At 46.6% G+C, this 25,494-nt stretch overlaps 58 non-coding genes across 58 annotated transcripts; all 58 read left to right on the top strand.

Annotated features, from left to right (window-relative positions):
* Positions 1-273: 273 nt before the first annotated feature.
* On the top strand, positions 274-355 carry trnal-aag (transfer RNA leucine (anticodon AAG)). Its single transcript has one exon. It is a non-coding gene; the product is annotated as a tRNA-Leu (tRNA).
* Positions 356-690: 335 nt separating this feature from the next.
* On the top strand, positions 691-762 carry trnag-ucc (transfer RNA glycine (anticodon UCC)). Its single transcript has one exon. It is a non-coding gene; the product is annotated as a tRNA-Gly (tRNA).
* Positions 763-1,128: 366 nt separating this feature from the next.
* Positions 1,129-1,210, top strand: trnal-aag (transfer RNA leucine (anticodon AAG)). The gene has a single exon. It is a non-coding gene; the product is annotated as a tRNA-Leu (tRNA).
* Positions 1,211-1,545: 335 nt separating this feature from the next.
* Positions 1,546-1,617, top strand: trnag-ucc (transfer RNA glycine (anticodon UCC)). The gene has a single exon. It is a non-coding gene; the product is annotated as a tRNA-Gly (tRNA).
* Positions 1,618-1,975: 358 nt separating this feature from the next.
* trnal-aag (transfer RNA leucine (anticodon AAG)) lies at positions 1,976-2,057 on the top strand. Its single transcript has one exon. It is a non-coding gene; the product is annotated as a tRNA-Leu (tRNA).
* A 335-nt stretch (positions 2,058-2,392) lies between these two features.
* trnag-ucc (transfer RNA glycine (anticodon UCC)) lies at positions 2,393-2,464 on the top strand. Its single transcript has one exon. It is a non-coding gene; the product is annotated as a tRNA-Gly (tRNA).
* Positions 2,465-2,830: 366 nt separating this feature from the next.
* On the top strand, positions 2,831-2,912 carry trnal-aag (transfer RNA leucine (anticodon AAG)). Its single transcript has one exon. It is a non-coding gene; the product is annotated as a tRNA-Leu (tRNA).
* A 335-nt stretch (positions 2,913-3,247) lies between these two features.
* On the top strand, positions 3,248-3,319 carry trnag-ucc (transfer RNA glycine (anticodon UCC)). The gene has a single exon. It is a non-coding gene; the product is annotated as a tRNA-Gly (tRNA).
* A 358-nt stretch (positions 3,320-3,677) lies between these two features.
* trnal-aag (transfer RNA leucine (anticodon AAG)) lies at positions 3,678-3,759 on the top strand. Its single transcript has one exon. It is a non-coding gene; the product is annotated as a tRNA-Leu (tRNA).
* A 335-nt stretch (positions 3,760-4,094) lies between these two features.
* On the top strand, positions 4,095-4,166 carry trnag-ucc (transfer RNA glycine (anticodon UCC)). Its single transcript has one exon. It is a non-coding gene; the product is annotated as a tRNA-Gly (tRNA).
* Positions 4,167-4,532: 366 nt separating this feature from the next.
* trnal-aag (transfer RNA leucine (anticodon AAG)) lies at positions 4,533-4,614 on the top strand. Its single transcript has one exon. It is a non-coding gene; the product is annotated as a tRNA-Leu (tRNA).
* A 335-nt stretch (positions 4,615-4,949) lies between these two features.
* On the top strand, positions 4,950-5,021 carry trnag-ucc (transfer RNA glycine (anticodon UCC)). Its single transcript has one exon. It is a non-coding gene; the product is annotated as a tRNA-Gly (tRNA).
* A 366-nt stretch (positions 5,022-5,387) lies between these two features.
* Positions 5,388-5,469, top strand: trnal-aag (transfer RNA leucine (anticodon AAG)). The gene has a single exon. It is a non-coding gene; the product is annotated as a tRNA-Leu (tRNA).
* Positions 5,470-5,804: 335 nt separating this feature from the next.
* trnag-ucc (transfer RNA glycine (anticodon UCC)) lies at positions 5,805-5,876 on the top strand. The gene has a single exon. It is a non-coding gene; the product is annotated as a tRNA-Gly (tRNA).
* A 774-nt stretch (positions 5,877-6,650) lies between these two features.
* trnag-ucc (transfer RNA glycine (anticodon UCC)) lies at positions 6,651-6,722 on the top strand. The gene has a single exon. It is a non-coding gene; the product is annotated as a tRNA-Gly (tRNA).
* A 358-nt stretch (positions 6,723-7,080) lies between these two features.
* Positions 7,081-7,162, top strand: trnal-aag (transfer RNA leucine (anticodon AAG)). The gene has a single exon. It is a non-coding gene; the product is annotated as a tRNA-Leu (tRNA).
* A 335-nt stretch (positions 7,163-7,497) lies between these two features.
* trnag-ucc (transfer RNA glycine (anticodon UCC)) lies at positions 7,498-7,569 on the top strand. The gene has a single exon. It is a non-coding gene; the product is annotated as a tRNA-Gly (tRNA).
* A 366-nt stretch (positions 7,570-7,935) lies between these two features.
* Positions 7,936-8,017, top strand: trnal-aag (transfer RNA leucine (anticodon AAG)). The gene has a single exon. It is a non-coding gene; the product is annotated as a tRNA-Leu (tRNA).
* A 335-nt stretch (positions 8,018-8,352) lies between these two features.
* Positions 8,353-8,424, top strand: trnag-ucc (transfer RNA glycine (anticodon UCC)). Its single transcript has one exon. It is a non-coding gene; the product is annotated as a tRNA-Gly (tRNA).
* Positions 8,425-8,790: 366 nt separating this feature from the next.
* On the top strand, positions 8,791-8,872 carry trnal-aag (transfer RNA leucine (anticodon AAG)). Its single transcript has one exon. It is a non-coding gene; the product is annotated as a tRNA-Leu (tRNA).
* Positions 8,873-9,207: 335 nt separating this feature from the next.
* trnag-ucc (transfer RNA glycine (anticodon UCC)) lies at positions 9,208-9,279 on the top strand. The gene has a single exon. It is a non-coding gene; the product is annotated as a tRNA-Gly (tRNA).
* Positions 9,280-9,637: 358 nt separating this feature from the next.
* trnal-aag (transfer RNA leucine (anticodon AAG)) lies at positions 9,638-9,719 on the top strand. The gene has a single exon. It is a non-coding gene; the product is annotated as a tRNA-Leu (tRNA).
* A 335-nt stretch (positions 9,720-10,054) lies between these two features.
* On the top strand, positions 10,055-10,126 carry trnag-ucc (transfer RNA glycine (anticodon UCC)). The gene has a single exon. It is a non-coding gene; the product is annotated as a tRNA-Gly (tRNA).
* A 366-nt stretch (positions 10,127-10,492) lies between these two features.
* trnal-aag (transfer RNA leucine (anticodon AAG)) lies at positions 10,493-10,574 on the top strand. Its single transcript has one exon. It is a non-coding gene; the product is annotated as a tRNA-Leu (tRNA).
* Positions 10,575-10,909: 335 nt separating this feature from the next.
* trnag-ucc (transfer RNA glycine (anticodon UCC)) lies at positions 10,910-10,981 on the top strand. The gene has a single exon. It is a non-coding gene; the product is annotated as a tRNA-Gly (tRNA).
* Positions 10,982-11,347: 366 nt separating this feature from the next.
* trnal-aag (transfer RNA leucine (anticodon AAG)) lies at positions 11,348-11,429 on the top strand. The gene has a single exon. It is a non-coding gene; the product is annotated as a tRNA-Leu (tRNA).
* A 335-nt stretch (positions 11,430-11,764) lies between these two features.
* On the top strand, positions 11,765-11,836 carry trnag-ucc (transfer RNA glycine (anticodon UCC)). Its single transcript has one exon. It is a non-coding gene; the product is annotated as a tRNA-Gly (tRNA).
* A 774-nt stretch (positions 11,837-12,610) lies between these two features.
* Positions 12,611-12,682, top strand: trnag-ucc (transfer RNA glycine (anticodon UCC)). The gene has a single exon. It is a non-coding gene; the product is annotated as a tRNA-Gly (tRNA).
* Positions 12,683-13,048: 366 nt separating this feature from the next.
* trnal-aag (transfer RNA leucine (anticodon AAG)) lies at positions 13,049-13,130 on the top strand. Its single transcript has one exon. It is a non-coding gene; the product is annotated as a tRNA-Leu (tRNA).
* Positions 13,131-13,465: 335 nt separating this feature from the next.
* On the top strand, positions 13,466-13,537 carry trnag-ucc (transfer RNA glycine (anticodon UCC)). Its single transcript has one exon. It is a non-coding gene; the product is annotated as a tRNA-Gly (tRNA).
* A 366-nt stretch (positions 13,538-13,903) lies between these two features.
* trnal-aag (transfer RNA leucine (anticodon AAG)) lies at positions 13,904-13,985 on the top strand. The gene has a single exon. It is a non-coding gene; the product is annotated as a tRNA-Leu (tRNA).
* Positions 13,986-14,320: 335 nt separating this feature from the next.
* trnag-ucc (transfer RNA glycine (anticodon UCC)) lies at positions 14,321-14,392 on the top strand. The gene has a single exon. It is a non-coding gene; the product is annotated as a tRNA-Gly (tRNA).
* A 366-nt stretch (positions 14,393-14,758) lies between these two features.
* trnal-aag (transfer RNA leucine (anticodon AAG)) lies at positions 14,759-14,840 on the top strand. Its single transcript has one exon. It is a non-coding gene; the product is annotated as a tRNA-Leu (tRNA).
* A 335-nt stretch (positions 14,841-15,175) lies between these two features.
* trnag-ucc (transfer RNA glycine (anticodon UCC)) lies at positions 15,176-15,247 on the top strand. The gene has a single exon. It is a non-coding gene; the product is annotated as a tRNA-Gly (tRNA).
* A 366-nt stretch (positions 15,248-15,613) lies between these two features.
* On the top strand, positions 15,614-15,695 carry trnal-aag (transfer RNA leucine (anticodon AAG)). Its single transcript has one exon. It is a non-coding gene; the product is annotated as a tRNA-Leu (tRNA).
* Positions 15,696-16,030: 335 nt separating this feature from the next.
* trnag-ucc (transfer RNA glycine (anticodon UCC)) lies at positions 16,031-16,102 on the top strand. The gene has a single exon. It is a non-coding gene; the product is annotated as a tRNA-Gly (tRNA).
* A 366-nt stretch (positions 16,103-16,468) lies between these two features.
* Positions 16,469-16,550, top strand: trnal-aag (transfer RNA leucine (anticodon AAG)). Its single transcript has one exon. It is a non-coding gene; the product is annotated as a tRNA-Leu (tRNA).
* Positions 16,551-16,885: 335 nt separating this feature from the next.
* trnag-ucc (transfer RNA glycine (anticodon UCC)) lies at positions 16,886-16,957 on the top strand. The gene has a single exon. It is a non-coding gene; the product is annotated as a tRNA-Gly (tRNA).
* A 366-nt stretch (positions 16,958-17,323) lies between these two features.
* trnal-aag (transfer RNA leucine (anticodon AAG)) lies at positions 17,324-17,405 on the top strand. The gene has a single exon. It is a non-coding gene; the product is annotated as a tRNA-Leu (tRNA).
* Positions 17,406-17,740: 335 nt separating this feature from the next.
* trnag-ucc (transfer RNA glycine (anticodon UCC)) lies at positions 17,741-17,812 on the top strand. Its single transcript has one exon. It is a non-coding gene; the product is annotated as a tRNA-Gly (tRNA).
* Positions 17,813-18,178: 366 nt separating this feature from the next.
* On the top strand, positions 18,179-18,260 carry trnal-aag (transfer RNA leucine (anticodon AAG)). The gene has a single exon. It is a non-coding gene; the product is annotated as a tRNA-Leu (tRNA).
* Positions 18,261-18,595: 335 nt separating this feature from the next.
* On the top strand, positions 18,596-18,667 carry trnag-ucc (transfer RNA glycine (anticodon UCC)). Its single transcript has one exon. It is a non-coding gene; the product is annotated as a tRNA-Gly (tRNA).
* Positions 18,668-19,033: 366 nt separating this feature from the next.
* On the top strand, positions 19,034-19,115 carry trnal-aag (transfer RNA leucine (anticodon AAG)). The gene has a single exon. It is a non-coding gene; the product is annotated as a tRNA-Leu (tRNA).
* Positions 19,116-19,450: 335 nt separating this feature from the next.
* Positions 19,451-19,522, top strand: trnag-ucc (transfer RNA glycine (anticodon UCC)). Its single transcript has one exon. It is a non-coding gene; the product is annotated as a tRNA-Gly (tRNA).
* Positions 19,523-19,880: 358 nt separating this feature from the next.
* On the top strand, positions 19,881-19,962 carry trnal-aag (transfer RNA leucine (anticodon AAG)). Its single transcript has one exon. It is a non-coding gene; the product is annotated as a tRNA-Leu (tRNA).
* Positions 19,963-20,297: 335 nt separating this feature from the next.
* On the top strand, positions 20,298-20,369 carry trnag-ucc (transfer RNA glycine (anticodon UCC)). Its single transcript has one exon. It is a non-coding gene; the product is annotated as a tRNA-Gly (tRNA).
* A 366-nt stretch (positions 20,370-20,735) lies between these two features.
* Positions 20,736-20,817, top strand: trnal-aag (transfer RNA leucine (anticodon AAG)). Its single transcript has one exon. It is a non-coding gene; the product is annotated as a tRNA-Leu (tRNA).
* A 335-nt stretch (positions 20,818-21,152) lies between these two features.
* Positions 21,153-21,224, top strand: trnag-ucc (transfer RNA glycine (anticodon UCC)). Its single transcript has one exon. It is a non-coding gene; the product is annotated as a tRNA-Gly (tRNA).
* Positions 21,225-21,582: 358 nt separating this feature from the next.
* Positions 21,583-21,664, top strand: trnal-aag (transfer RNA leucine (anticodon AAG)). Its single transcript has one exon. It is a non-coding gene; the product is annotated as a tRNA-Leu (tRNA).
* A 335-nt stretch (positions 21,665-21,999) lies between these two features.
* trnag-ucc (transfer RNA glycine (anticodon UCC)) lies at positions 22,000-22,071 on the top strand. The gene has a single exon. It is a non-coding gene; the product is annotated as a tRNA-Gly (tRNA).
* A 358-nt stretch (positions 22,072-22,429) lies between these two features.
* Positions 22,430-22,511, top strand: trnal-aag (transfer RNA leucine (anticodon AAG)). Its single transcript has one exon. It is a non-coding gene; the product is annotated as a tRNA-Leu (tRNA).
* Positions 22,512-22,846: 335 nt separating this feature from the next.
* Positions 22,847-22,918, top strand: trnag-ucc (transfer RNA glycine (anticodon UCC)). The gene has a single exon. It is a non-coding gene; the product is annotated as a tRNA-Gly (tRNA).
* A 366-nt stretch (positions 22,919-23,284) lies between these two features.
* Positions 23,285-23,366, top strand: trnal-aag (transfer RNA leucine (anticodon AAG)). Its single transcript has one exon. It is a non-coding gene; the product is annotated as a tRNA-Leu (tRNA).
* Positions 23,367-23,701: 335 nt separating this feature from the next.
* trnag-ucc (transfer RNA glycine (anticodon UCC)) lies at positions 23,702-23,773 on the top strand. The gene has a single exon. It is a non-coding gene; the product is annotated as a tRNA-Gly (tRNA).
* A 358-nt stretch (positions 23,774-24,131) lies between these two features.
* On the top strand, positions 24,132-24,213 carry trnal-aag (transfer RNA leucine (anticodon AAG)). The gene has a single exon. It is a non-coding gene; the product is annotated as a tRNA-Leu (tRNA).
* Positions 24,214-24,548: 335 nt separating this feature from the next.
* Positions 24,549-24,620, top strand: trnag-ucc (transfer RNA glycine (anticodon UCC)). Its single transcript has one exon. It is a non-coding gene; the product is annotated as a tRNA-Gly (tRNA).
* Positions 24,621-24,978: 358 nt separating this feature from the next.
* On the top strand, positions 24,979-25,060 carry trnal-aag (transfer RNA leucine (anticodon AAG)). Its single transcript has one exon. It is a non-coding gene; the product is annotated as a tRNA-Leu (tRNA).
* A 335-nt stretch (positions 25,061-25,395) lies between these two features.
* On the top strand, positions 25,396-25,467 carry trnag-ucc (transfer RNA glycine (anticodon UCC)). The gene has a single exon. It is a non-coding gene; the product is annotated as a tRNA-Gly (tRNA).
* Positions 25,468-25,494: the final 27 nt, after the last annotated feature.

Raw genomic sequence — 25,494 nt, 5'->3', positions numbered from 1 at the left:
CAAATAGAACAACAAGACAAAACAGAAAAACAATACAAGGACAGATAGTACCAGTATGAGCAAAATAATAAATAAGAATAGAGGTAGTGCAACAATAGTAATGTTAAATAACGTGCCATTGAGTTCATGTGTAAGAGCTATTTAGGAGGGCTATTGTTAGATGTGTTTTATCTTGTGACGTTCAACCGCTTCCGGGCATTTAGAATGTCACATGAGCTCCTGGACGATCGATCAGCTTGGGGAAGAGCTCGGGTGGCCAAGACCTGACAGCGGGGTAGCGTGGCCGAGCGGTCCAAGGCGCTGGATTAAGGCTCCAGTCTCTCCGGAGGCGTGGGTTCAAATCCCACCGCTGCCACTTTTGTAGGGTGATAACGCCGTCCCATTGCTCTGAAGTCAGTAAGTGGGTTTGAAAAGGTGAACTGTGGCTCGACATGTTGTGCCATCTTAGATGATTTTTTGGCTACTTTTTTCCATAAAGTTGACAGGGTTCAATCCCCGGCCAGTACAGACCGTAGAGAGGCATCTCGTCTCTTGTGACGGTCGAACACATCACGATTAGGCCACGTGTTCCAAACTCCGCAGAAGTATAAACCAGGCTTAGGGCAATTTCTTAGTAGTTGGATGTCAGTAGGTGGTGTGGAAAGGTGAACCGTCCCTCGAAATGCTGTGCGATTAAGGAGGCTGTTGTGTGCATTGGTGGTATAGTGGCAAGCATAGCTGCCTTCCAAGCAGTTGACCCAGGTTCGATTCCCGGCCAATGCAGAACCTTGAGAGAGATTCAATTCAACTTTATTTCGCCATGTATACAGATACTAGGATTTTGATTTGGTGTTCTCCATACAGGCTATAGCATCACAAATAGAACAACAAGACAAAACAGAAAAACAATACAAGGACAGATAGTACCCGTATGAGCAAAATAATAAATAAGAATGGAGGTAGTGCAACAATAGTAATGTTAAATAACGTGCCATAGAGTTCATGTGTAAGAGCTATTTAGGAGGGCTATTGTTAGATGTGTTTTATCTTGTGACGTTCAACCGCTTCCGGGCATTTAGAATGTCACATGAGCTCCTGGACGATCGATCAGCTTGGGGAAGAGCTCGGGTGGCCAAGACCTGACAGCGGGGTATCGTGGCCGAGCGGTCCAAGGCGCTGGATTAAGGCTCCAGTCTCTCCGGAGGCGTGGGTTCAAATCCCACCGCTGCCACTTTTGTAGGGTGATAACGCCGTCCCATTGCTCTGAAGTCAGTAAGTGGGTTTGAAAAGGTGAACTGTGGCTCGACATGTTGTGCGATCTTAGATGATTTTTTGGCTACTTTTTTCCATAAAGTTGACAGGGTTCAATCCCCGGCCAGTACAGACCGTAGAGAGGCATCTCGTCTCTTGTGACGGTCGAACACATCACGATTAGGCCACGTGTTCCAAACTCCGCAGAAGTATAAACCAGGCTTAGGGCAATTTCTTAGTAGTTGGATGTCAGTAGGTGGTGTGGAAAGGTGAACCGTCCCTCGAAATGCTGTGCGATTAAGGAGGCTGTTGTGTGCATTGGTGGTATAGTGGCAAGCATAGCTGCCTTCCAAGCAGTTGACCTGGGTTCGATTCCCGGCCAATGCAGAACCTTGAGAGAGATTCAATTCAACTTTATTTCACCATGTATACAGATACTAGGAATTTGATTTGGTGTTCTCCATACAGGCTATAGCATCACAAATAGAACAACAAGACAAAACAGAAAAACAATACAAGGACAGATAGTACCAGTATGAGCAAAATAATAAATAAGAATGGAGGTAGTGCAACAATAGTAATGTTAAATAACGTGCCATAGAGTTCATGTGTAAGAGCTATTTAGGAGGGCTATTGTTAGATGTGTTTTATCTTGTGACGTTCAACCGCTTCCGGGCATTTAGAATGTCACATGAGCTCCTGGACGATCGATCAGCTTGGGGAAGAGCTCGTGTGGCCAAGACCTGGTAGCGTGGCCGAGCGGTCCAAGGCGCTGGATTAAGGCTCCAGTCTCTCCGGAGGCGTGGGTTCAAATCCCACCGCTGCCACTTTTGTAGGGTGATAACGCCGTCCCATTGCTCTGAAGTCAGTAAGTGGGTTTGAAAAGGTGAACTGTGGCTCGACATGTTGTGCGATCTTAGATGCTTTTTTGGCTACTTTTTTCCATAAAGTTGACAGGGTTCAATCCCCGGCCAGTACAGACCGTAGAGAGGCATCTCGTCTCTTGTGACGGTCGAACACATCACGATTAGGCCACGTGTTCCAAACTCCGCAGAAGTATAAACCAGGCTTAGGGCAATTTCTTAGTAGTTGGATGTCAGTAGGTGGTGTGGAAAGGTGAACCGTCCCTCGAAATGCTGTGCGATTAAGGAGGCTGTTGTGTGCATTGGTGGTATAGTGGCAAGCATAGCTGCCTTCCAAGCAGTTGACCTGGGTTCGATTCCCGGCCAATGCAGAACCTTGAGAGAGATTCAATTCAACTTTATTTCGCCATGTATACAGATACTAGGAATTTGATTTGGTGTTCTCCATACAGGCTATAGCATCACAAATAGAACAACAAGACAAAACAGAAAAACAATACAAGGACAGATAGTACCAGTATGAGCAAAATAATAAATAAGAAAGGAGGTAGTGCAACAATAGTAATGTTAAATAACGTGCCATAGAGTTCATGTGTAAGAGCTATTTAGGAGGGCTATTGTTAGATGTGTTTTATCTTGTGACGTTCAACCGCTTCCGGGCATTTAGAATGTCACATGAGCTCCTGGACGATCGATCAGCTTGGGGAAGAGCTCGGGTGGCCAAGACCTGACAGCGGGGTATCGTGGCCGAGCGGTCCAAGGCGCTGGATTAAGGCTCCAGTCTCTCCGGAGGCGTGGGTTCAAATCCCACCGCTGCCACTTTTGTAGGGTGATAACGCCGTCCCATTGCTCTGAAGTCAGTAAGTGGGTTTGAAAAGGTGAACTGTGGCTCGACATGTTGTGCGATCTTAGATGATTTTTTGGCTACTTTTTTCCATAAAGTTGACAGGGTTCAATCCCCGGCCAGTACAGACCGTAGAGAGGCATCTCGTCTCTTGTGACGGTCGAACACATCACGATTAGGCCACGTGTTCCAAACTCCGCAGAAGTATAAACCAGGCTTAGGGCAATTTCTTAGTAGTTGGATGTCAGTAGGTGGTGTGGAAAGGTGAACCGTCCCTCGAAATGCTGTGCGATTAAGGAGGCTGTTGTGTGCATTGGTGGTATAGTGGCAAGCATAGCTGCCTTCCAAGCAGTTGACCTGGGTTCGATTCCCGGCCAATGCAGAACCTTGAGAGAGATTCAATTCAACTTTATTTCACCATGTATACAGATACTAGGAATTTGATTTGGTGTTCTCCATACAGGCTATAGCATCACAAATAGAACAACAAGACAAAACAGAAAAACAATACAAGGACAGATAGTACCAGTATGAGCAAAATAATAAATAAGAATGGAGGTAGTGCAACAATAGTAATGTTAAATAACGTGCCATAGAGTTCATGTGTAAGAGCTATTTAGGAGGGCTATTGTTAGATGTGTTTTATCTTGTGACGTTCAACCGCTTCCGGGCATTTAGAATGTCACATGAGCTCCTGGACGATCGATCAGCTTGGGGAAGAGCTCGTGTGGCCAAGACCTGGTAGCGTGGCCGAGCGGTCCAAGGCGCTGGATTAAGGCTCCAGTCTCTCCGGAGGCGTGGGTTCAAATCCCACCGCTGCCACTTTTGTAGGGTGATAACGCCGTCCCATTGCTCTGAAGTCAGTAAGTGGGTTTGAAAAGGTGAACTGTGGCTCGACATGTTGTGCGATCTTAGATGCTTTTTTGGCTACTTTTTTCCATAAAGTTGACAGGGTTCAATCCCCGGCCAGTACAGACCGTAGAGAGGCATCTCGTCTCTTGTGACGGTCGAACACATCACGATTAGGCCACGTGTTCCAAACTCCGCAGAAGTATAAACCAGGCTTAGGGCAATTTCTTAGTAGTTGGATGTCAGTAGGTGGTGTGGAAAGGTGAACCGTCCCTCGAAATGCTGTGCGATTAAGGAGGCTGTTGTGTGCATTGGTGGTATAGTGGCAAGCATAGCTGCCTTCCAAGCAGTTGACCCGGGTTCGATTCCCGGCCAATGCAGAACCTTGAGAGAGATTCAATTCAACTTTATTTCGCCATGTATACAGATACTAGGAATTTGATTTGGTGTTCTCCATACAGGCTATAGCATCACAAATAGAACAACAAGACAAAACAGAAAAACAATACAAGGACAGATAGTACCAGTATGAGCAAAATAATAAATAAGAATGGAGGTAGTGCAACAATAGTAATGTTAAATAACGTGCCATAGAGTTCATGTGTAAGAGCTATTTAGGAGGGCTATTGTTAGATGTGTTTTATCTTGTGACGTTCAACCGCTTCCGGGCATTTAGAATGTCACATGAGCTCCTGGACGATCGATCAGCTTGGGGAAGAGCTCGGGTGGCCAAGACCTGACAGCGGGGTAGCGTGGCCGAGGGGTCCAAGGCGCTGGACTAAGGCTCCAGTCTCTCCGGAGGCGTGGGTTCAAATCCCACCGCTGCCACTTTTGTAGGGTGATAATGCCGTCCCATTGCTCTGAAGTCAGCAAGTGGGTTTGAAAAGGTGAACTGTGACTCGACATGTTGTGCGATCTTAGATGATTTTTTGGCTACTTTTTTCCATAAAGTTGACAGGGTTCAATCCCCGGCCAGTACAGACCGTAGAGAGGCATCTCGTCTCTTGTGACGGTCGAACACATCACGATTAGGCCACGTGTTCCAAACTCCGCAGAAGTATAAACCAGGCTTAGGGCAATTTCTTAGTAGTTGGATGTCAGTAGGTGGTGTGGAAAGGTGAACGGTCCCTCGAAATGCTGTGCGATTAAGGAGGCTGTTGTGTGCATTGGTGGTATAGTGGCAAGCATAGCTGCCTTCCAAGCAGTTGACCTGGGTTCGATTCCCGGCCAATGCAGAACCTTGAGAGAGATTCAATTCAACTTTATTTCGCCATGTATACAGATACTAGGAATTTGATTTGGTGTTCTCCATACAGGCTATAACATCACAAATAGAACAACAAGACAAAACAGAAAAACAATACAAGGACAGATAGTACCAGTATGAGCAAAATAATAAATAAGAAAGGAGGTAGTGCAACAATAGTAATGTTAAATAACGTGCCATAGAGTTCATGTGTAAGAGCTATTTAGGAGGGCTATTGTTAGATGTGTTTTATCTTGTGACGTTCAACCGCTTCCGGGCATTTAGAATGTCACATGAGCTCCTGGACGATCGATCAGCTTGGGGAAGAGCTCGGGTGGCCAAGACCTGCCAGCGGGGTAGCGTGGCCGAGCGGTCCAAGGCGCTGGATTAAGGCTCCAGTCTCTCCGGAGGCGTGGGTTCAAATCCCACCGCTGCCACTTTTGTAGGGTGATAACGCCGTCCCATTGCTCTGAAGTCAGTAAGTGGGTTTGAAAAGGTGAACTGTGGCTCGACATGTTGTGCGATCTTAGATGCTTTTTTGGCTACTTTTTTCCATAAAGTTGACAGGGTTCAATCCCCGGCCAGTACAGACCGTAGAGAGGCATCTCGTCTCTTGTGACGGTCGAACACATCACGATTAGGCCACGTGTTCCAAACTCCGCAGAAGTATAAACCAGGCTTAGGGCAATTTCTTAGTAGTTGGATGTCAGTAGGTGGTGTGGAAAGGTGAACCGTCCCTCGAAATGCTGTGCGATTAAGGAGGCTGTTGTGTGCATTGGTGGTATAGTGGCAAGCATAGCTGCCTTCCAAGCAGTTGACCCGGGTTCGATTCCCGGCCAATGCAGAACCTTGAGATAGATTCAATTCAACTTTATTTCGCCATGTATACAGATACTAGGAATTTGATTTGGTTTTCTCCATACAGGCTATAGCATCACAAATAGAACAACAAGACAAAACAGAAAAACAATACAAGGACAGATAGTACCAGTATGAGCAAAATAATAAATAAGAATGGAGGTAGTGCAACAATAGTAATGTTAAATAACGTGCCATAGAGTTCATGTGTAAGAGCTATTTAGGAGGGCTATTGTTAGATGTGTTTTATCTTGTGACGTTCAACCGCTTCCGGGCATTTAGAATGTCACATGAGCTCCTGGACGATCGATCAGCTTGGGGAAGAGCTCGGGTGGCCAAGACCTGGTAGCGTGGCCAGGGGTCCAAGGCGCTGGATTAAGGCTCCAGTCTCTCCGGAGGCGTGGGTTCAAATCCCACCGCTGCCACTTTTGTAGGGTGATAACGCCGTCCCATTGCTCTGAAGTCAGTAAGTGGGTTTGAAAAGGTGAACTGTGGCTCGACATGTTGTGCGATCTTAGATGCTTTTTTGGCTACTTTTTTCCATAAAGTTGACAGGGTTCAATCCCCGGCCAGTACAGACCGTAGAGAGGCATCTCGTCTCTTGTGACGGTCGAACACATCACGATTAGGCCACGTGTTCCAAACTCCGCAGAAGTATAAACCAGGCTTAGGGCAATTTCTTAGTAGTTGGATGTCAGTAGGTGGTGTGGAAAGGTGAACCGTCCCTCGAAATGCTGTGCGATTAAGGAGGCTGTTGTGTGCATTGGTGGTATAGTGGCAAGCATAGCTGCCTTCCAAGCAGTTGACCCGGGTTCTATTCCCGGCCAATGCAGAACCTTGAGAGAGATTCAATTCAACTTTATTTCACCATGTATACAGATACTAGGAATTTGATTTGGTGTTCTCCATACAGGCTATAGCATCACAAATAGAACAACAAGACAAAACAGAAAAACAATACAAGGACAGATAGTACCAGTATGAGCAAAATAATAAATAAGAATGGAGGTAGTGCAACAATAGTAATGTTAAATAACGTGCCATAGAGTTCATGTGTAAGAGCTATTTAGGAGGGCTATTTTTAGATGTGTTTTATCTTGTGACGTTCAACCGCTTCCGGGCATTTAGAATGTCACATGAGCTCCTGGACGATCGATCAGCTTGGGGAAGAGCTCGGGTGGCCAAGACCTGGTAGCGTGGCCGAGCGGTCCAAGGCGCTGGATTAAGGCTCCAGTCTCTCCGGAGGCGTGGGTTCAAATCCCACCGCTGCCACTTTTGTAGGGTGATAACGCCGTCCCATTGCTCTGAAGTCAGTAAGTGGGTTTGAAAAGGTGAACTGTGGCTCGACATGTTGTGCGATCTTAGATGCTTTTTTGGCTACTTTTTTCCATAAAGTTGACAGGGTTCAATCCCCGGCCAGTACAGACCGTAGAGAGGCATCTCGTCTCTTGTGACGGTCGAACACATCACGATTAGGCCACGTGTTCCAAACTCCGCAGAAGTATAAACCAGGCTTAGGGCAATTTCTTAGTAGTTGGATGTCAGTAGGTGGTGTGGAAAGGTGAACCGTCCCTCGAAATGCTGTGCGATTAAGGAGGCTGTTGTGTGCATTGGTGGTATAGTGGCAAGCATAGCTGCCTTCCAAGCAGTTGACCCGGGTTCGATTCCCGGCCAATGCAGAACCTTGAGAGAGATTCAATTCAACTTTATTTCGCCATGTATACAGATACTAGGAATTTGATTTGGTGTTCTCCATACAGGCTATAGCATCACAAATAGAACAACAAGACAAAACAGAAAAACAATACAAGGACAGATAGTACCAGTATGAGCAAAATAATAAATAAGAATGGAGGTAGTGCAACAATAGTAATGTTAAATAACGTGCCATAGAGTTCATGTGTAAGAGCTATTTAGGAGGGCTATTTTTAGATGTGTTTTATCTTGTGACGTTCAACCGCTTCCGGGCATTTAGAATGTCACATGAGCTCCTGGACGATCGATCAGCTTGGGGAAGAGCTCGTGTGGCCAAGACCTGCCAGCGGGGTAGCGTGGCCGAGCGGTCCAAGGCGCTGGATTAAGGCTCCAGTCTCTCCGGAGGCGTGGGTTCAAATCCCACCGCTGCCACTTTTGTAGGGTGATAACGCCGTCCCATTGCTCTGAAGTCAGTAAGTGGGTTTGAAAAGGTGAACTGTGGCTCGACATGTTGTGTGATCTTAGATGCTTTTTTGGCTACTTTTTTCCATAAAGTTGACAGGGTTCAATCCCCGGCCAGTACAGACCGTAGAGAGGCATCTCGTCTCTTGTGACGGTCGAACACATCACGATTAGGCCACGTGTTCCAAACTCCGCAGAAGTATAAACCAGGCTTAGGGCAATTTCTTAGTAGTTGGATGTCAGTAGGTGGTGTGGAAAGGTGAACCGTCCCTCGAAATGCTGTGCGATTAAGGAGGCTGTTGTGTGCATTGGTGGTATAGTGGCAAGCATAGCTGCCTTCCAAGCAGTTGACCCGGGTTCGATTCCCGGCCAATGCAGAACCTTGAGAGAGATTCAATTCAACTTTATTTCGCCATGTATACAGATACTAGGAATTTGATTTGGTGTTCTCCATACAGGCTATAGCATCACAAATAGAACAACAAGACAAAACAGAAAAACAATACAAGGACAGATAGTACCAGTATGAGCAAAATAATAAATAAGAATGGAGGTAGTGCAACAATAGTAATGTTAAATAACGTGCCATAGAGTTCATGTGTAAGAGCTATTTAGGAGGGCTATTTTTAGATGTGTTTTATCTTGTGACGTTCAACCGCTTCCGGGCATTTAGAATGTCACACGAGCTCCTGGACGATCGATCAGCTTGGGGAAGAGCTCGGGTGGCCAAGACCTGCCAGCGGGGTAGCGTGGCCGAGCGGTCCAAGGCGCTGGATTAAGGCTCCAGTCTCTCCGGAGGCGTGGGTTCAAATCCCACCGCTGCCACTTTTGTAGGGTGATAACGCCGTCCCATTGCTCTGAAGTCAGTAAGTGGGTTTGAAAAGGTGAACTGTGGCTCGACATGTTGTGCGATCTTAGATGCTTTTTTGGCTACTTTTTTCCATAAAGTTGACAGGGTTCAATCCCCGGCCAGTACAGACCGTAGAGAGGCATCTCGTCTCTTGTGACGGTCGAACACATCACGATTAGGCCACGTGTTCCAAACTCCGCAGAAGTATAAACCAGGCTTAGGGCAATTTCTTAGTAGTTGGATGTCAGTAGGTGGTGTGGAAAGGTGAACCGTCCCTCGAAATGCTGTGCGATTAAGGAGGCTGTTGTGTGCATTGGTGGTATAGTGGCAAGCATAGCTGCCTTCCAAGCAGTTGACCTGGGTTCGATTCCCGGCCAATGCAGAACCTTGAGAGAGATTCAATTCAACTTTATTTCACCATGTATACAGATACTAGGAATTTGATTTGGTGTTCTCCATACAGGCTATAGCATCACAAATAGAACAACAAGACAAAACAGAAAAACAATACAAGGACAGATAGTACCAGTATGAGCAAAATAATAAATAAGAATGGAGGTAGTGCAACAATAGTAATGTTAAATAACGTGCCATAGAGTTCATGTGTAAGAGCTATTTAGGAGGGCTATTGTTAGATGTGTTTTATCTTGTGACGTTCAACCGCTTCCGGGCATTTAGAATGTCACATGAGCTCCTGGACGATCGATCAGCTTGGGGAAGAGCTCGTGTGGCCAAGACCTGGTAGCGTGGCCGAGCGGTCCAAGGCGCTGGATTAAGGCTCCAGTCTCTCCGGAGGCGTGGGTTCAAATCCCACCGCTGCCACTTTTGTAGGGTGATAACGCCGTCCCATTGCTCTGAAGTCAGTAAGTGGGTTTGAAAAGGTGAACTGTGGCTCGACATGTTGTGCGATCTTAGATGCTTTTTTGGCTACTTTTTTCCATAAAGTTGACAGGGTTCAATCCCCGGCCAGTACAGACCGTAGAGAGGCATCTCGTCTCTTGTGACGGTCGAACACATCACGATTAGGCCACGTGTTCCAAACTCCGCAGAAGTATAAACCAGGCTTAGGGCAATTTCTTAGTAGTTGGATGTCAGTAGGTGGTGTGGAAAGGTGAACCGTCCCTCGAAATGCTGTGCGATTAAGGAGGCTGTTGTGTGCATTGGTGGTATAGTGGCAAGCATAGCTGCCTTCCAAGCAGTTGACCCGGGTTCGATTCCCGGCCAATGCAGAACCTTGAGAGAGATTCAATTCAACTTTATTTCGCCATGTATACAGATACTAGGAATTTGATTTGGTGTTCTCCATACAGGCTATAGCATCACAAATAGAACAACAAGACAAAACAGAAAAACAATACAAGGACAGATAGTACCAGTATGAGCAAAATAATAAATAAGAATGGAGGTAGTGCAACAATAGTAATGTTAAATAACGTGCCATAGAGTTCATGTGTAAGAGCTATTTAGGAGGGCTATTTTTAGATGTGTTTTATCTTGTGACGTTCAACCGCTTCCGGGCATTTAGAATGTCACATGAGCTCCTGGACGATCGATCAGCTTGGGGAAGAGCTCGGGTGGCCAAGACCTGCCAGCGGGGTAGCGTGGCCGAGCGGTCCAAGGCGCTGGATTAAGGCTCCAGTCTCTCCGGAGGCGTGGGTTCAAATCCCACCGCTGCCACTTTTGTAGGGTGATAACGCCGTCCCATTGCTCTGAAGTCAGTAAGTGGGTTTGAAAAGGTGAACTGTGGCTCGACATGTTGTGCGATCTTAGATGCTTTTTTGGCTACTTTTTTCCATAAAGTTGACAGGGTTCAATCCCCGGCCAGTACAGACCGTAGAGAGGCATCTCGTCTCTTGTGACGGTCGAACACATCACGATTAGGCCACGTGTTCCAAACTCCGCAGAAGTATAAACCAGGCTTAGGGCAATTTCTTAGTAGTTGGATGTCAGTAGGTGGTGTGGAAAGGTGAACCGTCCCTCGAAATGCTGTGCGATTAAGGAGGCTGTTGTGTGCATTGGTGGTATAGTGGCAAGCATAGCTGCCTTCCAAGCAGTTGACCTGGGTTCGATTCCCGGCCAATGCAGAACCTTGAGAGAGATTCAATTCAACTTTATTTCACCATGTATACAGATACTAGGAATTTGATTTGGTGTTCTCCATACAGGCTATAGCATCACAAATAGAACAACAAGACAAAACAGAAAAACAATACAAGGACAGATAGTACCAGTATGAGCAAAATAATAAATAAGAATGGAGGTAGTGCAACAATAGTAATGTTAAATAACGTGCCATAGAGTTCATGTGTAAGAGCTATTTAGGAGGGCTATTGTTAGATGTGTTTTATCTTGTGACGTTCAACCGCTTCCGGGCATTTAGAATGTCACATGAGCTCCTGGACGATCGATCAGCTTGGGGAAGAGCTCGGGTGGCCAAGACCTGCCAGCGGGGTAGCGTGGCCGAGCGGTCCAAGGCGCTGGATTAAGGCTCCAGTCTCTCCGGAGGCGTGGGTTCAAATCCCACCGCTGCCACTTTTGTAGGGTGATAACGCCGTCCCATTGCTCTGAAGTCAGTAAGTGGGTTTGAAAAGGTGAACTGTGGCTCGACATGTTGTGCGATCTTAGATGCTTTTTTGGCTACTTTTTTCCATAAAGTTGACAGGGTTCAATCCCCGGCCAGTACAGACCGTAGAGAGGCATCTCGTCTCTTGTGACGGTCGAACACATCACGATTAGGCCACGTGTTCCAAACTCCGCAGAAGTATAAACCAGGCTTAGGGCAATTTCTTAGTAGTTGGATGTCAGTAGGTGGTGTGGAAAGGTGAACCGTCCCTCGAAATGCTGTGCGATTAAGGAGGCTGTTGTGTGCATTGGTGGTATAGTGGCAAGCATAGCTGCCTTCCAAGCAGTTGACCCGGGTTCGATTCCCGGCCAATGCAGAACCTTGAGAGAGATTCAATTCAACTTTATTTCGCCATGTATACAGATACTAGGAATTTGATTTGGTTTTCTCCATACAGGCTATAGCATCACAAATAGAACAACAAGACAAAACAGAAAAACAATACAAGGACAGATAGTACCAGTATGAGCAAAATAATAAATAAGAATGGAGGTAGTGCAACAATAGTAATGTTAAATAACGTGCCATAGAGTTCATGTGTAAGAGCTATTTAGGAGGGCTATTGTTAGATGTGTTTTATCTTGTGACGTTCAACCGCTTCCGGGCATTTAGAATGTCACATGAGCTCCTGGACGATCGATCAGCTTGGGGAAGAGCTCGGGTGGCCAAGACCTGGTAGCGTGGCCAGGGGTCCAAGGCGCTGGATTAAGGCTCCAGTCTCTCCGGAGGCGTGGGTTCAAATCCCACCGCTGCCACTTTTGTAGGGTGATAACGCCGTCCCATTGCTCTGAAGTCAGTAAGTGGGTTTGAAAAGGTGAACTGTGGCTCGACATGTTGTGCGATCTTAGATGCTTTTTTGGCTACTTTTTTCCATAAAGTTGACAGGGTTCAATCCCCGGCCAGTACAGACCGTAGAGAGGCATCTCGTCTCTTGTGACGGTCGAACACATCACGATTAGGCCACGTGTTCCAAACTCCGCAGAAGTATAAACCAGGCTTAGGGCAATTTCTTAGTAGTTGGATGTCAGTAGGTGGTGTGGAAAGGTGAACCGTCCCTCGAAATGCTGTGCGATTAAGGAGGCTGTTGTGTGCATTGGTGGTATAGTGGCAAGCATAGCTGCCTTCCAAGCAGTTGACCCGGGTTCGATTCCCGGCCAATGCAGAACCTTGAGAGAGATTCAATTCAACTTTATTTCACCATGTATACAGATACTAGGAATTTGATTTGGTGTTCTCCATACAGGCTATAGCATCACAAATAGAACAACAAGACAAAACAGAAAAACAATACAAGGACAGATAGTACCAGTATGAGCAAAATAATAAATAAGAATGGAGGTAGTGCAACAATAGTAATGTTAAATAACGTGCCATAGAGTTCATGTGTAAGAGCTATTTAGGAGGGCTATTTTTAGATGTGTTTTATCTTGTGACGTTCAACCGCTTCCGGGCATTTAGAATGTCACATGAGCTCCTGGACGATCGATCAGCTTGGGGAAGAGCTCGGGTGGCCAAGACCTGCCAGCGGGGTAGCGTGGCCGAGCGGTCCAAGGCGCTGGATTAAGGCTCCAGTCTCTCCGGAGGCGTGGGTTCAAATCCCACCGCTGCCACTTTTGTAGGGTGATAACACCGTCCCATTGCTCTGAAGTCAGTAAGTGGGTTTGAAAAGGTGAACTGTGGCTCGACATGTTGTGCGATCTTAGATGCTTTTTTGGCTACTTTTTTCCATAAAGTTGACAGGGTTCAATCCCCGGCCAGTACAGACCGTAGAGAGGCATCTCGTCTCTTGTGACGGTCGAACACATCACGATTAGGCCACGTGTTCCAAACTCCGCAGAAGTATAAACCAGGCTTAGGGCAATTTCTTAGTAGTTGGATGTCAGTAGGTGGTGTGGAAAGGTGAACCGTCCCTCGAAATGCTGTGCGATTAAGGAGGCTGTTGTGTGCATTGGTGGTATAGTGGCAAGCATAGCTGCCTTCCAAGCAGTTGACCCGGGTTCGATTCCCGGCCAATGCAGAACCTTGAGAGAGATTCAATTCAACTTTATTTCACCATGTATACAGATACTAGGAATTTGATTTGGTGTTCTCCATACAGGCTATAGCATCACAAATAGAACAACAAGACAAAACAGAAAAACAATACAAGGACAGATAGTACCAGTATGAGCAAAATAATAAATAAGAATGGAGGTAGTGCAACAATAGTAATGTTAAATAACGTGCCATAGAGTTCATGTGTAAGAGCTATTTAGGAGGGCTATTTTTAGATGTGTTTTATCTTGTGACGTTCAACCGCTTCCGGGCATTTAGAATGTCACATGAGCTCCTGGACGATCGATCAGCTTGGGGAAGAGCTCGGGTGGCCAAGACCTGCCAGCGGGGTAGCGTGGCCGAGCGGTCCAAGGTGCTGGATTAAGGCTCCAGTCTCTCCGGAGGCGTGGGTTCAAATCCCACCGCTGCCACTTTTGTAGGGTGATAACGCCGTCCCATTGCTCTGAAGTCAGTAAGTGGGTTTGAAAAGGTGAACTGTGGCTCGACATGTTGTGCGATCTTAGATGCTTTTTTGGCTACTTTTTTCCATAAAGTTGACAGGGTTCAATCCCCGGCCAGTACAGACCGTAGAGAGGCATCTCGTCTCTTGTGACGGTAGAACACATCACGATTAGGCCACGTGTTCCAAACTCCGCAGAAGTATAAACCAGGCTTAGGGCAATTTCTTAGTAGTTGGATGTCAGTAGGTGGTGTGGAAAGGTGAACCGTCCCTCGAAATGCTGTGCGATTAAGGAGGCTGTTGTGTGCATTGGTGGTATAGTGGCAAGCATAGCTGCCTTCCAAGCAGTTGACCAGGGTTCGATTCCCGGCCAATGCAGAACCTTGAGAGAGATTCAATTCAACTTTATTTCGCCATGTATACAGATACTAGGAATTTGATTTGGTGTTCTCCATACAGGCTATAGTATCACAAATAGAACAACAAGACAAAACAGAAAAACAATACAAGGACAGATAGTACCAGTATGAGCAAAATAATAAATAAGAATAGAGGTAGTGCAACAATAGTAATGTTAAATAACGTGCCATAGAGTTCATGTGTAAGAGCTATTTAGGAGGGCTATTGTTAGATGTGTTTCATCTTGTGACGTTCAACCGCTTCCGGGCATTTAGAATGTCACATGAGCTCCTGGACGATCGATCAGCTTGGGGAAGAGCTCGGGTGGCCAAGACCTGACAGCGGGGTAGCGTGGCCGAGCGGTCCAAGGCGCTGGATTAAGGCTCCAGTCTCTCCGGAGGCGTGGGTTCAAATCCCACCGCTGCCACTTTTGTAGGGTGATAACGCCGTCCCTTTGCTCTGAAGTCAGTAAGTGGGTTTGAAAAGGTGAACTGTGGCTCGACATGTTGTGCGATCTTAGATGCTTTTTTGGCTACTTTTTTCCATAAAGTTGACAGGGTTCAATCCCCGGCCAGTACAGACCGTAGAGAGGCATCTCGTCTCTTGTGACGGTCGAACACATCACGATTAGGCCACGTGTTCCAAACTCCGCAGAAGTATAAACCAGGCTTAGGGCAATTTCTTAGTAGTTGGATATCAGTAGGTGGTGTGGAAAGGTGAACCGTCCCTCGAAATGCTGTGCGATTAAGGAGGCTGTTGTGTGCATTGGTGGTATAGTGGCAAGCATAGCTGCCTTCCAAGCAGTTGACCCGGGTTCGATTCCCGGCCAATGCAGAACCTTGAGAGAGATTCAATTCAACTTTATTTCGCCATGTATACAGATACTAGGAATTTGATTTGGTGTTCTCCATACAGGCTATAGCATCACAAATAGAACAACAAGACAAAACAGAAAAACAATACAAGGACAGATAGTACCAGTATGAGCAAAATAATAAATAAGAATGGAGGTAGTGCAACAATAGTAATGTTAAATAACGTGCCATAGAGTTCATGTGTAAGAGCTATTTAGGAGGGCTATTGTTAGATGTGTTTTATCTTGTGACGTTCAACCGCTTCCGGGCATTTAGAATGTCACATGAGCTCCTGGACGATCGATCAGCTTGGGGAAGAGCTCGGGTGGCCAAGACCTGCCAGCGGGGTAGCGTGGCCGAGCGGTCCAAGGCGCTGGATTAAGGCTCCAGTCTCTCCGGAGGCGTGGGTTCAAATCCCACCGCTGCCACTTTTGTAGGGTGATAACGCCGTCCCATTGCTCTGAAGTCAGTAAGTGGGTTTGAAAAGGTGAACTGTGGCTCGACATGTTGTGCGATCTTAGATGCTTTTTTGGCTACTTTTTTCCATAAAGTTGACAGGGTTCAATCCCCGGCCAGTACAGACCGTAGAGAGGCATCTCGTCTCTTGTGACGGTCGAACACATCACGATTAGGCCACGTGTTCCAAACTCCGCAGAAGTATAAACCAGGCTTAGGGCAATTTCTTAGTAGTTGGATGTCAGTAGGTGGTGTGGAAAGGTGAACCGTCCCTCGAAATGCTGTGCGATTAAGGAGGCTGTTGTGTGCATTGGTGGTATAGTGGCAAGCATAGCTGCCTTCCAAGCAGTTGACCCGGGTTCGATTCCCGGCCAATGCAGAACCTTGACAGAGATTCAATTCAACTTTATTTCGCCATGTATACAGATACTAGGAATTTGATTTGGTGTTCTCCATACAGGCTATAGCATCACAAATAGAACAACAAGACAAAACAGAAAAACAATACAAGGACAGATAGTACCAGTATGAGCAAAATAATAAATAAGAATGGAGGTAGTGCAACAATAGTAATGTTAAATAACGTGCCATAGAGTTCATGTGTAAGATCTATTTAGGAGGGCTATTGTTAGATGTGTTTTATCTTGTGACGTTCAACCGCTTCCGGGCATTTAGAATGTCACATGAGCTCCTGGACGATCGATCAGCTTGGGGAAGAGCTCGGGTGGCCAAGACCTGCCAGCTGGGTAGCGTGGCCGAGCGGTCCAAGGCGCTGGATTAAGGCTCCAGTCTCTCCGGAGGCGTGGGTTCAAATCCCACCGCTGCCACTTTTGTAGGGTGATAACGCCGTCCCATTGCTCTGAAGTCAGTAAGTGGGTTTGAAAAGGTGAACTGTGGCTCGACATGTTGTGCGATCTTAGATGCTTTTTTGGCTACTTTTTTCCATAAAGTTGACAGGGTTCAATCCCCGGCCAGTACAGACCGTAGAGAGGCATCTCGTCTCTTGTGACGGTCGAACACATCACGATTAGGCCACGTGTTCCAAACTCCGCAGAAGTATAAACCAGGCTTAGGGCAATTTCTTAGTAGTTGGATGTCAGTAGGTGGTGTGGAAAGGTGAACCGTCCCTCGAAATGCTGTGCGATCAAGGAGGCTGTTGTGTGCATTGGTGGTATAGTGGCAAGCATAGCTGCCTTCCAAGCAGTTGACCGGGGTTCGATTCCCGGCCAATGCAGCACCTTGAGAGAGATTCAATTCAACTTTATTTCGCCATGTATACAGATACTAGGAATTTGATTTGGTGTTCTCCATACAGGCTATAGCATCACAAATAGAACAACAAGACAAAACAGAAAAACAATACAAGGACAGATAGTACCAGTATGAGCAAAATAATAAATAAGAATGGAGGTAGTGCAACAATAGTAATGTTAAATAACGTGCCATAGAGTTCATGTGTAAGAGCTATTTAGGAGGGCTATTGTTAGATGTGTTTTATCTTGTGACGTTCAACCGCTTCCGGGCATTTAGAATGTCACATGAGCTCCTGGACGATCGATCAGCTTGGGGAAGAGCTCGGGTGGCCAAGACCTGCCAGCGGGGTAGCGTGGCCGAGCGGTCCAAGGCGCTGGATTAAGGCTCCAGTCTCTCCGGAGGCGTGGGTTCAAATCCCACCGCTGCCACTTTTGTAGGGTGATAACGCCGTCCCATTGCTCTGAAGTCAGTAAGTGGGTTTGAAAAGGTGAACTGTGGCTCGACATGTTGTGCGATCTTAGATGCTTTTTTGGCTACTTTTTTCCATAAAGTTGACAGGGTTCAATCCCCGGCCAGTACAGACCGTAGAGAGGCATCTCGTCTCTTGTGACGGTCGAACACATCACGATTAGGCCACGTGTTCCAAACTCCGCAGAAGTATAAACCAGGCTTAGGGCAATTTCTTAGTAGTTGGATGTCAGTAGGTGGTGTGGAAAGGTGAACCGTCCCTCGAAATGCTGTGCGATTAAGGAGGCTGTTGTGTGCATTGGTGGTATAGTGGCAAGCATAGCTGCCTTCCAAGCAGTTGACCCGGGTTCGATTCCCGGCCAATGCAGAACCTTGACAGAGATTCAATTCAACTTTATTTCGCCATGTATACAGATACTAGGAATTTGATTTGGTGTTCTCCATACAGGCTATAGCATCACAAATAGAACAACAAGACAAAACAGAAAAACAATACAAGGACAGATAGTACCAGTATGAGCAAAATAATAAATAAGAATGGAGGTAGTGCAACAATAGTAATGTTAAATAACGTGCCATAGAGTTCATGTGTAAGATCTATTTAGGAGGGCTATTGTTAGATGTGTTTTATCTTGTGACGTTCAACCGCTTCCGGGCATTTAGAATGTCACATGAGCTCCTGGACGATCGATCAGCTTGGGGAAGAGCTCGGGTGGCCAAGACCTGCCAGCTGGGTAGCGTGGCCGAGCGGTCCAAGGCGCTGGATTAAGGCTCCAGTCTCTCCGGAGGCGTGGGTTCAAATCCCACCGCTGCCACTTTTGTAGGGTGATAACGCCGTCCCATTGCTCTGAAGTCAGTAAGTGGGTTTGAAAAGGTGAACTGTGGCTCGACATGTTGTGCGATCTTAGATGCTTTTTTGGCTACTTTTTTCCATAAAGTTGACAGGGTTCAATCCCCGGCCAGTACAGACCGTAGAGAGGCATCTCGTCTCTTGTGACGGTCGAACACATCACGATTAGGCCACGTGTTCCAAACTCCGCAGAAGTATAAACCAGGCTTAGGGCAATTTCTTAGTAGTTGGATGTCAGTAGGTGGTGTGGAAAGGTGAACCGTCCCTCGAAATGCTGTGCGATCAAGGAGGCTGTTGTGTGCATTGGTGGTATAGTGGCAAGCATAGCTGCCTTCCAAGCAGTTGACCGGGGTTCGATTCCCGGCCAATGCAGCACCTTGAGAGAGATTCAATTCAACTTTATTTCGCCATGTATACAGATACTAGGAATTTGATTTGGTGTTCTCCATACAGGCTATAGCATCACAAATAGAACAACAAGACAAAACAGAAAAACAATACAAGGACAGATAGTACCAGTATGAGCAAAATAATAAATAAGAATGGAGGTAGTGCAACAATAGTAATGTTAAATAACGTGCCATAGAGTTCATGTGTAAGAGCTATTTAGGAGGGCTATTGTTAGATGTGTTTTATCTTGTGACGTTCAACCGCTTCCGGGCATTTAGAATGTCACATGAGCTCCTGGACGATCGATCAGCTTGGGGAAGAGCTCGGGTGGCCAAGACCTGCCAGCGGGGTAGCGTGGCCGAGCGGTCCAAGGCGCTGGATTAAGGCTCCAGTCTCTCCGGAGGCGTGGGTTCAAATCCCACCGCTGCCACTTTTGTAGGGTGATAACGCCGTCCCATTGCTCTGAAGTCAGTAAGTGGGTTTGAAAAGGTGAACTGTGGCTCGACATGTTGTGCGATCTTAGATGCTTTTTTGGCTACTTTTTTCCATAAAGTTGACAGGGTTCAATCCCCGGCCAGTACAGACCGTAGAGAGGCATCTCGTCTCTTGTGACGGTCGAACACATCACGATTAGGCCACGTGTTCCAAACTCCGCAGAAGTATAAACCAGGCTTAGGGCAATTTCTTAGTAGTTGGATGTCAGTAGGTGGTGTGGAAAGGTGAACCGTCCCTCGAAATGCTGTGCGATTAAGGAGGCTGTTGTGTGCATTGGTGGTATAGTGGCAAGCATAGCTGCCTTCCAAGCAGTTGACCCGGGTTCGATTCCCGGCCAATGCAGAACCTTGAGAGAGATTCAATTCAACTTTATTTCGCCATGTATACAGATACTAGGAATTTGATTTGGTGTTCTCCATACAGGCTATAGCATCACAAATAGAACAACAAGACAAAACAGAAAAACAATACAAGGACAGATAGTACCAGTATGAGCAAAATAATAAATAAGAATGGAGGTAGTGCAACAATAGTAATGTTAAATAACGTGCCATAGAGTTCATGTGTAAGAGCTATTTAGGAGGGCTATTGTTAGATGTGTTTTATCTTGTGACGTTCAACCGCTTCCGGGCATTTAGAATGTCACATGAGCTCCTGGACGATCGATCACCTTGGGGAAGAGCTCGGGTGGCCAAGACCTGGTAGCGTGGCCGAGCGGTCCAAGGCGCTGGATTAAGGCTCCAGTCTTTCCGGAGGCGTGGGTTCAAATCCCACCGCTGCCACTTTTGTAGGGTGATAACGCCGTCCCATTGCTCTGAAGTCAGTAAGTGGGTTTGAAAAGGTGAACTGTGGCTCGACATGTTGTGCGATCTTAGATGCTTTTTTGGCTACTTTTTTCCATAAAGTTGACAGGGTTCAATCCCCGGCCAGTACAGACCGTAGAGAGGCATCTCGTCTCTTGTGACGGTCGAACACATCACGATTAGGCCACGTGTTCCAAACTCCGCAGAAGTATAAACCAGGCTTAGGGCAATTTCTTAGTAGTTGGATGTCAGTAGGTGGTGTGGAAAGGTGAACCGTCCCTCGAAATGCTGTGCGATTAAGGAGGCTGTTGTGTGCATTGGTGGTATAGTGGCAAGCATAGCTGCCTTCCAAGCAGTTGACCCGGGTTCGATTCCCGGCCAATGCAGAACCTTGAGAGAGATTCAATTCAACTTTATTTCGCCATGTATACAGATACTAGGAATTTGATTTGGTGTTCTCCATACAGGCTATAGCATCACAAATAGAACAACAAGACAAAACAGAAAAACAATACAAGGACAGATAGCACCAGTATGAGCAAAATAATAAATAAGAATGGAGGTAGTGCAACAATAGTAATGTTAAATAACGTGCCATAGAGTTCATGTGTAAGAGCTATTTAGGAGGGCTATTGTTAGATGTGTTTTATCTTGTGACGTTCAACCGCTTCCGGGCATTTAGAATGTCACATGAGCTCCTGGACGATCGATCAGCTTGGGGAAGAGCTCGGGTGGCCAAGACCTGACAGCGGGGTAGCGTGGCCGAGCGGTCCAAGGCGCTGGATTAAGGCTCCAGTCTCTCCGGAGGCGTGGGTAAAAATCCCACCGCTGCCACTTTTGTAGGGTGATAACGCCGTCCCTTTGCTCTGAAGTCAGTAAGTGGGTTTGAAAAGGTGAACTGTGGCTCGACATGTTGTGCGATCTTAGATGCTTTTTTGGCTACTTTTTTCCATAAAGTTGACAGGGTTCAATCCCCGGCCAGTACAGACCGTAGAGAGGCATCTCGTCTCTTGTGACGGTCGAACACATCACGATTAGGCCACGTGTTCCAAACTCCGCAGAAGTATAAACCAGGCTTAGGGCAATTTCTTAGTAGTTGGATGTCAGTAGGTGGTGTGGAAAGGTGAACCGTCCCTCGAAATGCTGTGCGATTAAGGAGGCTGTTGTGTGCATTGGTGGTATAGTGGCAAGCATAGCTGCCTTCCAAGCAGTTGACCCGGGTTCGATTCCCGGCCAATGCAGAACCTTGAGAGAGATTCAATTCAACTTTATTTCGCCATGTATACAGATACTAGGAATTTGATTTGGTGTTCTCCATACAGGCTATAGCATCACAAATAGAACAACAAGACAAAACAGAAAAACAATACAAGGACAGATAGTACCAGTATGAGCAAAATAATAAATAAGAATGGAGGTAGTGCAACAATAGTAATGTTAAATAAAGTGCCATAGAGTTCATGTGTAAGAGCTATTTAGGAGGGCTATTGTTAGATGTGTTTTATCTTGTGACGTTCAACCGCTTCCGGGCATTTAGAATGTCACATGAGCTCCTGGACGATCGATCAGCTTGGGGAAGAGCTCGGGTGGCCAAGACCTGGTAGCGTGGCCGAGCGGTCCAAGGCGCTGGATTAAGGCTCCAGTCTCTCCGGAGGCGTGGGTTCAAATCCCACCGCTGCCACTTTTGTAGGGTGATAACGCCGTCCCATTGCTCTGAAGTCAGTAAGTGGGTTTGAAAAGGTGAACTGTGGCTCGACATGTTGTGCGATCTTAGATGCTTTTTTGGCTACTTTTTTCCATAAAATTGACAGGGTTCAATCCCCGGCCAGTACAGACCGTAGAGAGGCATCTCGTCTCTTGTGACGGTCGAACACATCACGATTAGGCCACGTTTTCCAAACTCCGCAGAAGTATAAACCAGGCTTAGGGCAATTTCTTAGTAGTTGGATGTCAGTAGGTGGTGTGGAAAGGTGAACCGTCCCTCGAAATGCTGTGCGATTAAGGAGGCTGTTGTGTGCATTGGTGGTATAGTGGCAAGCATAGCTGCCTTCCAAGCAGTTGACCTGGGTTCGATTCCTGGCCAATGCAGAACCTTGAGAGAGATTCAATTCAACTTTATTTCGCCATGTATACAGATACTAGGAATTTGATTTGGTGTTCTCCATACAGGCTATAGCATCACAAATAGAACAACAAGACAAAACAGAAAAACAATACAAGGACAGATAGCACCAGTATGAGCAAAATAATAAATAAGAATGGAGGTAGTGCAACAATAGTAATGTTAAATAACGTGCCATAGAGTTCATGTGTAAGAGCTATTTAGGAGGGCTATTGTTAGATGTGTTTTATCTTGTGACGTTCAACCGCTTCCGGGCATTTAGAATGTCACATGAGCTCCTGGACGATCGATCACCTTGGGGAAGAGCTCGGGTGGCCAAGACCTGGTAGCGTGGCCGAGCGGTCCAAGGCGCTGGATTAAGGCTCCAGTCTCTCCGGAGGCGTGGGTTCAAATCCCACCGCTGCCACTTTTGTAGGGTGATAACGCCGTCCCATTGCTCTGAAGTCAGTAAGTGGGTTTGAAAAGGTGAACTGTGGCTCGACATGTTGTGCGATCTTAGATGCTTTTTTGGCTACTTTTTTCCATAAAGTTGACAGGGTTCAATCCCCGGCCAGTACAGACCGTAGAGAGGCATCTCGTCTCTTGTGACGGTCGAACACATCACGATTAGGCCACGTGTTCCAAACTCCGCAGAAGTATAAACCAGGCTTAGGGCAATTTCTTAGTAGTTGGATGTCAGTAGGTGGTGTGGAAAGGTGAACCGTCCCTCGAAATGCTGTGCGATTAAGGAGGCTGTTGTGTGCATTGGTGGTATAGTGGCAAGCATAGCTGCCTTCCAAGCAGTTGACCCGGGTTCGATTCCCGGCCAATGCAGAACCTTGAGAGAGATTCAATTCAACTTTATTTCGCCATGTATACAGATACTAGGAATTTGATTTGGTGTTCTCCATACAGGCTATAGCATCACAAATAGAACAACAAGACAAAACAGAAAAACAATACAAGGACAGATAGCACCAGTATGAGCAAAATAATAAATAAGAATGGAGGTAGTGCAACAATAGTAATGTTAAATAACGTGCCATAGAGTTCATGTGTAAGAGCTATTTAGGAGGGCTATTGTTAGATGTGTTTTATCTTGTGACGTTCAACCGCTTCCGGGCATTTAGAATGTCACATGAGCTCCTGGACGATCGATCAGCTTGGGGAAGAGCTCGGGTGGCCAAGACCTGACAGCGGGGTAGCGTGGCCGAGCGGTCCAAGGCGCTGGATTAAGGCTCCAGTCTCTCCGGAGGCGTGGGTAAAAATCCCACCGCTGCCACTTTTGTAGGGTGATAACGCCGTCCCTTTGCTCTGAAGTCAGTAAGTGGGTTTGAAAAGGTGAACTGTGGCTCGACATGTTGTGCGATCTTAGATGCTTTTTTGGCTACTTTTTTCCATAAAGTTGACAGGGTTCAATCCCCGGCCAGTACAGACCGTAGAGAGGCATCTCGTCTCTTGTGACGGTCGAACACATCACGATTAGGCCACGTGTTCCAAACTCCGCAGAAGTATAAACCAGGCTTAGGGCAATTTCTTAGTAGTTGGATGTCAGTAGGTGGTGTGGAAAGGTGAACCGTCCCTCGAAATGCTGTGCGATTAAGGAGGCTGTTGTGTGCATTGGTGGTATAGTGGCAAGCATAGCTGCCTTCCAAGCAGTTGACCCGGGTTCGATTCCCGGCCAATGCAGAACCTTGAGAGAGATTCAATTCAACTTTATTTCGCCATGTATACAGATACTAGGAATTTGATTTGGTGTTCTCCATACAGGCTATAGCATCACAAATAGAACAACAAGACAAAACAGAAAAACAATACAAGGACAGATAGTACCAGTATGAGCAAAATAATAAATAAGAATGGAGGTAGTGCAACAATAGTAATGTTAAATGAAGTGCCATAGAGTTCATGTGTAAGAGCTATTTAGGAGGGCTATTGTTAGATGTGTTTTATCTTGTGACGTTCAACCGCTTCCGGGCATTTAGAATGTCACATGAGCTCCTGGACGATCGATCAGCTTGGGGAAGAGCTCGGGTGGCCAAGACCTGGTAGCGTGGCCGAGCGGTCCAAGGCGCTGGATTAAGGCTCCAGTCTCTCCGGAGGCGTGGGTTCAAATCCCACCGCTGCCACTTTTGTAGGGTGATAACGCCGTCCCATTGCTCTGAAGTCAGTAAGTGGGTTTGAAAAGGTGAACTGTGGCTCGACATGTTGTGCGATCTTAGATGCTTTTTTGGCTACTTTTTTCCATAAAATTGACAGGGTTCAATCCCCGGCCAGTACAGACCGTAGAGAGGCATCTCGTCTCTTGTGACGGTCGAACACATCACGATTAGGCCACGTTTTCCAAACTCCGCAGAAGTATAAACCAGGCTTAGGGCAATTTCTTAGTAGTTGGATGTCAGTAGGTGGTGTGGAAAGGTGAACCGTCCCTCGAAATGCTGTGCGATTAAGGAGGCTGTTGTGTGCATTGGTGGTATAGTGGCAAGCATAGCTGCCTTCCAAGCAGTTGACCTGGGTTCGATTCCTGGCCAATGCAGAACCTTGAGAGAGATTCAATTCAACTTTATTTCGCCATGTATACAGATACTAGGAATTTGATTTGGTGTTCTCCATACAGGCTATAGCATCACAAATAGAACAACAAGACAAAACAGAAAAACAATACAAGGACAGATAGCACCAGTATGAGCAAAATAATAAATAAGAATGGAGGTAGTGCAACAATAGTAATGTTAAATAACGTGCCATAGAGTTCATGTGTAAGAGCTATTTAGGAGGGCTATTGTTAGATGTGTTTTATCTTGTGACGTTCAACCGCTTCCGGGCATTTAGAATGTCACATGAGCTCCTGGACGATCGATCACCTTGGGGAAGAGCTCGGGTGGCCAAGACCTGGTAGCGTGGCCGAGCGGTCCAAGGCGCTGGATTAAGGCTCCAGTCTCTCCGGAGGCGTGGGTTCAAATCCCACCGCTGCCACTTTTGTAGGGTGATAACGCCGTCCCATTGCTCTGAAGTCAGTAAGTGGGTTTGAAAAGGTGAACTGTGGCTCGACATGTTGTGCGATCTTAGATGCTTTTTTGGCTACTTTTTTCCATAAAGTTGACAGGGTTCAATCCCCGGCCAGTACAGACCGTAGAGAGGCATCTCGTCTCTTGTGACGGTCGAACACATCACGATTAGGCCACGTGTTCCAAACTCCGCAGAAGTATAAACCAGGCTTAGGGCAATTTCTTAGTAGTTGGATGTCAGTAGGTGGTGTGGAAAGGTGAACCGTCCCTCGAAATGCTGTGCGATTAAGGAGGCTGTTGTGTGCATTGGTGGTATAGTGGCAAGCATAGCTGCCTTCCAAGCAGTTGACCCGGGTTCGATTCCCGGCCAATGCAGAACCTTGAGAGAGATTCAATTCAACT

The sequence above is a fragment of the Osmerus eperlanus genome, chromosome 8 (assembly GCF_963692335.1).
Source record: "Osmerus eperlanus chromosome 8, fOsmEpe2.1, whole genome shotgun sequence".
In the NCBI taxonomy this organism is placed as follows: domain Eukaryota; kingdom Metazoa; phylum Chordata; class Actinopteri; order Osmeriformes; family Osmeridae; genus Osmerus; species Osmerus eperlanus.
The sequence above is the reverse complement of the archived record's forward strand: the minus strand, read 5'-3'. Positions and strand labels throughout refer to the sequence as shown.